This window comes from Hyperolius riggenbachi, chromosome 6 (genome assembly GCF_040937935.1).
Source record: "Hyperolius riggenbachi isolate aHypRig1 chromosome 6, aHypRig1.pri, whole genome shotgun sequence".
Classification (NCBI taxonomy): Eukaryota; Metazoa; Chordata; class Amphibia; order Anura; family Hyperoliidae; genus Hyperolius; species Hyperolius riggenbachi.
The window spans coordinates 335,809,548-335,816,462 of NC_090651.1; positions in this window are offsets into that span (position 1 = coordinate 335,809,548).

The following is a 6,915-nucleotide window of genomic DNA, read 5'->3' on the forward strand; positions in this document are numbered from 1 at the left end:
AGAATGCTTCGATAGCACAATATCCCACATATTCTCTATGGGGTTCAGTTCAGGAGAGTTGGCAGGCCAGTTGAGCACAGTAATACCATGGTCAATAAACCATTTACCAGTGGTTTTGGCACTGTGAGCAGGTGCCAGGTCGTGCTGGAAAATGAAATCTTCATCTCCATAAAGCTTTTCAGCAGATGGAAGCATGAAGTGCTCCAAAATCTCCTGATAGCTAGCTGCATTGACCCTGCCCTTGATAAAACACAGTGGACCAACACCAGCAGCTGACATGGCACCCCAGACCATCACTGACTGTGGGTACTTGACACTGGACTTCAGGCATTTTGGCATTTCCCTCTCCCCAGTCTTCCTCCAGACTCTGGCACCTTGATTTCCGAATGACATGTAAAAGTTGCTTTCATCCGAAAAAAAGTACTTTGGACCACTGAGCAACAGTCCAGTGCTGCTTCTCTGTAGCCCAGGTCAGGCGCTTCTGCCGCTGTTTCTGGTTCAAAAGTGGGTTCATGCTTCCATCTGCTGAAAAGCTTTATGGAGATGAAGATTTCATTTTTCAGCACGACCTGGCACCTGCTCACAGTGCCAAAACCACTGGTTAATGGTTTACTGACCATGGTATTACTGTGCTCAATTGGCCTGCCAACTCTCCTGACCTGAACCCCATAGAGAATCTGTGGGATATTGTGAAGAGAAAGTTGAGAGACGCAAGACCCAACACTCTGGATGAGCTTAAGGCCGCTATCGAAGCATCCTGGGCCTCCATAACACCTGAGCAGTGCCACAGGCTGATTGCCTCCATGCCACGCCGCACTGAAGCAGTCATTTCTGCAAAAGGATTCCCAACCAAGTATTGAGTGCATAACTGAACATAATTATTTGAAGGTTGACTTTTTTTGTTTTAAAAAAAACTTTTCTTTTATTGGTCGGATGAAATATGTAAATTTTTTGAGATAGGAAATGTGGGTTTTCATGAGCTATATGCCAAAATCATCAATATTAAAACAATAAAAGACTTGAACTACTTCAGTTGTGTGTATTTGAATCTAAAATATATGAAAGTCTAATGTTTATCAGAGAAGATCCTGTACATGTTGAACTTTAAATATAGGAGTCACCTGAACGGGTGCCCTTATTTGCTTACGTTTTTTATGTCATTTTAATGAGTTATCTACTCTTTACTATATACCTATAGGGCCTGTCCTTACGGACTGAGTGTGTGTTTGCAATTATTCCCTGGTATACAATCTCGGATAGTGTGTGCAGAGATGTAGGTTGGGCAGGACTTGTGTATAGATTTGTATGCCAAACATAGGATCTTGCTGTTAGCTGGTAAAATGTGCATCTTTCGCCTGAGTCATATCAGGTAGATATAGTGTGAATAGGTGAAAGGTTGGGAATGAGGAGGTTTATACTAACGCAGTTCCATGCAGCACCCACAGCAAGAATCCTCATCATTCCAGAACAGACCTTGATTTTACTAGAAAAAGTTCTCATTGTGAGACTTCACATGACTGCAGCACACAACCACTAGCTTTCTAATATTTAAACTCCCTGGTGGTAGGATTATTTCCAGATTTTAAGATTTTGGGGGGAAAAAATCACGCCGCTAGAGAGATCTGTAGCACTTACCTCTCTGGGCTCCAGTGCGGCAATTCTCCCTCCATCCTCCGGGTGGTGCTGTTACCTGAGGGCTAGTTCACACTGGCCTCTTTGGTAGCATTTTGCTGATCGCCGGCGTTCAGTAAAAAGCTATTTTTTCACTGTACAGGAAAGCGATTTAGGAGTGATTGTGTTTTGTGATTCTATAACATTGAAATGTAATCACTCCAAAATCGCTCCAAAAATGCTGCCTGCACCATCAGGCCCCATTCACACTTGAAAGAGCAATTTGCGTGAGTGATTTTTCAGAGGAAAAATCACTGAACACTGCAGCAATTTCTCCACGATCGCATTTAGCGCTTCTATAGCACTGAAACGCGATCGCCGGGAAATCGCCTGAAAATGGTGCAGACGACGCGTTTGCGTTTTGCGATTTGTGGAGATTACCGCAAATCGGCCAAATAAGAATAGGCCCATAGGGCTTAATTACACTAGTGTTTTGAAAAGCACTAGCGTTTGAGCGGTTTGCCGAAATTGCCGGCAAAACGCTCAAGTGTGAATAGGGCCTCAGCAAATCTCTAATCACTGGCGTTTGCTACAGTGTGAACACTACCATTGACTTGCATTAGCAGCAGCATTTTGCTGATCGGCAGTGATCAGCAAATCACTGAAAAATCACGCAGTGTGAACTAGCCCTGAGCAAGTTACATCTATATATATAAAATCGTGTGTGTGTGTGTGCGTGTGTGTGTGTGTGTGTGTGTGTGCGTGCGTGCGTGTGTGTGTGTGTGTGTGTGCCGCCGCAATCACGCAAAAACGGCAGATCCCTTACTACCTGGGATGATATGTTCTGGGGGTCTCGCGTCCCCCCTGCACACCTGGGCGGAGCTACAAACAGCAAATCAGATTTCACCCATTCATGTCAATGGAAAAAATGAAATGGCTGCCATTCTCACAGTAATCAAGCCAGAGTCCCCACACTTGGCACAGGTGGTCACTTGGTGACCGAGGTTACAAATCCAGGAAAAGTGGGCGGAGCATAAAACAGCCAATCAAATTTCAGCCATTCGTTTTAAATGGGAAAATCTAAACTGCAGCCATTCTTACACTCGCAGGGTTTTCAAACTTGGCACACTTGGTCACTGGGTGACTGGGATCAATATTCAGGAAGGTGGGTGGAGCCTACAACAGTCAAACAAAATTCACCTATTTATTTTCAAGGGGAATATTTATTGCCATTCTTATACTGTTAACCACTTTACCCCCGGCGGTACGAATTTCTCCGTCCCTTTTTTCCCTCCTAAAAAACCAGGGACGGAGAAATCCGTACCTTCCGCGCTCCCGCCGCTGTCCGCGCTACCGCCGCTCGTGCGCGCGCACCCGCCGCTCGTGCACGCCGCCGCCCGCTTGCCCGGAGATCAATGAACGGGAAAATCCATTCTCGTTCGTTGATCTAAGCCCCCGCAATGATCTGCTGCTTCTTTGAGAAACAGCGCGATCATTGCGAGTCTCCCAGCCTCCTACTGCTTCCTGTAAGCGTCCTTCCGGTCGCTTACAGGTCGCATGTAAACATACTCACTGTGGCCATCTTGTGTCCAAATAGTAAACTACACCCTAATGCATTTTACACATACAAATAAATTGTTTTACATAATAAATTAACTCATTACCTCCCACACTCCCCAATTTTTTTTTTTTTTGTAATTTTTAAAAAATATATATATATATATACAATAAAAAAAAACATAAATAGTTACCTTAGGGACTGAACTTTTTAAATATTTATGTCAAGAGGGTATAACACTGTTACTTTATAAACTACGGGCTTGTAATTAGGGATGGACGCAAAACTGAAAAAAATGCACCTTTATTTCCAAATAAAATATTGGGGCCAAACATTGTGATAGGGACATAATTTAAACGGTTTTATAATCGGGAATAATAGGCAAATAAATTTCATGGGTTTTAATTACAGTAGCATGCATTATTTAAAAACTATAATGGCCGAAAACTGAAAATAATAATTTTTTCCCACATTTTTTCCTATTTTCCCCATTAAAACACATTTAGAATAAAATAATTCTTGGCATAATGTCCCACCTAAAGAAAGCCTAATTGGTGGCGGAAAAAACAAGATATAGTTCATTTCATTGCGATAAGTAATAATAAAGTTATAGACGAATGAATGGACGGAGCGCTGAAAGGTGAAAATTGCTCTGGTGGTCAGGGGGTAAAACCCCTCAGTGGTGAAGTGGTTAATGGCAGAGGCTTCAAACTTGCTACAGTCGGTCTTTGGGTGACTGGGGTCTAAATTCACTAAAGGGGCGGGGTCACAAACAGCCAATCAGATTTCCTTGGTGGATAAACTGCTTCTATTCACACATTTTTGATGCCGGGAACCTAAAAGCTCACAAACTTGGTCATTGAGTGACTGTGTGTCCAGGTTACAAAAAGTGGGTGGGGCCTACAACAGCCAAACAAAATTCACCTATTTATTTTCAAGGGGAATATTTAAATTGCTGCCATTCTTACACTGTTAATGGCAGAGGCTTCAAACTTGCTACAGTCAGTCTTTGGGTGAATGGGGTCCAAATTCACTAAAGGGGTGTGGTCACAAACAGCCAATCAGATTTCAGATTGGTCATTGAGTGACTGTGTGTCCAGGTTACAAAAAGTGGGCGGAGCCAAAACAACTTTTACTGGGAAAATATAAACTGCAGCCATTCTTACACCGTTAATGGCAGGGTTCTCAAACTTTGCACAGTTGCTCACTGGGTGAATGAGATTAAGATTTTAGAAGGTAGGTGGAGCCTACAACAGCCAATGAAAATTTACCTTTCGATTTTCAAAGGGAATATTTAAGCTGCTACTATTCTTATACTGTTAATAGCAGATGCCTCAAACCTGGTACAGTTGGTCACTAGGGTTCAAATTCAGTAAGGGGGCAGAGCCACAAACAGCCAATCAGATTTGTTTATTTTTCAATAGGAATTGATACCAAGGACCCCAAAGCTGATAAACTTGATAATTAAGTGATTGTATGTCAAGGTTAGAAAAAGTGGGCGGCACCACCAACTTAATTTTTTACATGGCAGGGTTCCCAAACTTGACAGAATTGGCCACTATGTGACTGGGATTAATATTCAGAAATGTGGGTGGAGCCTAAAACAGACAATCAAAATGCACCTACCGTATATTCCGGCGTATAAGACGACTGGGCGTATAAGACGACCCCCCAACTTTTCCAGTTAAAATATAGAGTTTGGGATATACTCGCCGTGTAAGACTACCCCTCTTCCAACGCACACCAAATTAAAATTAAAAAAAAAATCATGTACTGTTGCTGTGTTTGAACAGATACTAGTGCTGTACTGTATGTGTTACCCAGTATATAACAGTATATAGTCAATTGACCTGTTGCATTGGTCAACTCTCCTTAAGTAGACTGGTGACTGGTCAGCTCTCCTTGTTTATCAGTGCGATATGGAAGAATAGTTTGCGCTCCCTCAGCAGGGAGATCTGAGAAGCGGTAACAGGATAGGGCGTATCACCCGGCATCAATGACACCCGGCGTATAAGACGACCCCCAACTTTTCAGAAGATTTTCAAGGGTTAAAAAGTAGTCTTATACGCAGGAATATACAGTATTGATTTTCAAAGGGAATATTTACATTGCTACCATTCTTACACTGTTAATGGCAGAGGCCTCAAACCTGATACAGTCAGCTATTGGGTGACTGGGGTCCAAATTCACTAAAGGGGGTGGAGCCACAAACAGCCAATCAGATTTTTTTAAATTGATTTCAGCCATTCTGTTATTGGCAGGGTTCTCAAACTTGACACAGTTGGCCACTGGGTGACTAGGACTCATATTCAGGAAAGTAAGTGGAGCCTACAGCAGCCAATCAAAATTCACCTTTTGATTTTCAAGGTGAATATTTATTTTGCTGCCATTCATACACTCTTAATGGCAGAGGCCTCAATTCTGGTACAGTCAGTCACTTGGAGACTGGGGTTTAAATTCTGAAAAGGGAGCGGGCCAAAAACAGCCAATCAGATTTGTTTAATTTCAATGGTAAAATGCAACTAATTGATGCCAAAGACCCCACAGCTCATAAACTTGGTCATTGAGTGACTGTATGTCAAGATTAGAAATAGTGGGCAGAGCCAAAAACAACTAACTTTTTACATGGGAAAGTATAAATTGCAGCTATTCTGTTACACTGTTAATGGCAGGGTTCTCAAAATTGACACAGTTGGTCACTGGAGGACTAGAATTAATATTCGGAAAAGTAGGTGGAGCCTACAAGAGCCAATCAAAATTCACCTATTGCGTGTAGAACTGCAGGCTAGACATGAATGCAGAGTGCAGGCTAGACATGATTTGTGTGGTGCGCCTCCCCCCTGCTGAATTCCTCCTCAGAGCCTGCTGCTATCAATACAGCAGGTGTGTTAGTTACCTCAGCAACAGCAAATCCCCTCACACACTGCACTGTCTGAGATACCTTCCTAGCTCCTCCTATTATACAACAGTTTTAGAAGGAATCTGCACTATCTAGTGATTTCTTAAGATGCCTGAGACAGTTCTGCACGGATTTCTAAAAACCTACCAATATTTTGTCTCAGCACTCTTGATAAATCTGACCCAAAGTTGTTTACCACATCCACAAGTAATCATTCTAAGAAATCTTCCATTTTAACACACCATGTGGTTTTCTTCGCCTTTAACTTTTAGAATTGATGATTTACTTTAAAAAAAATCAAATCTATAAATTAAATAAACGTTCAATCATTCATTGATTTGACTATGTTAAACTGAATTCTAATTGGTTAGTATGAAAAGTTTTACTTTGTGCATCAGTGCTGGACAAGGGGTGGCTATTTGTAAAGGGGTCAGAAAAAAAAATAGTCTGATCCATGGAGGCTCCTCCCCACTGTACAGCTAAGGATCTGCTGCTAATATCTTGTTGGCACAGAATATGTTCTGCTCCTACCCCCTGTGACCACCAGGCACTGATATCAGGCAGCCCCTCCCCCCTGTAACCACTGTAACCACCAGCCCCTGATATCAGGCAGCTCCTCCCCCTTGTAACCACCAGACACTGATATCAGGCAGCTCCTCCTCCTTGTGACCACTAGACCCTGATATCAGGCAGCTCCTCCCCCCCTGTGACCACAGACCCTGATATTGGGTAGCTCTTCCCCCTGTGACCACCAGACCCTGATATTGGGTAGCTCCTGCCCCTGTGACCACCAGACCCTGATATCAGGCAGCTCCTACCCCTGTGACCACCAGACACTGATATCAGG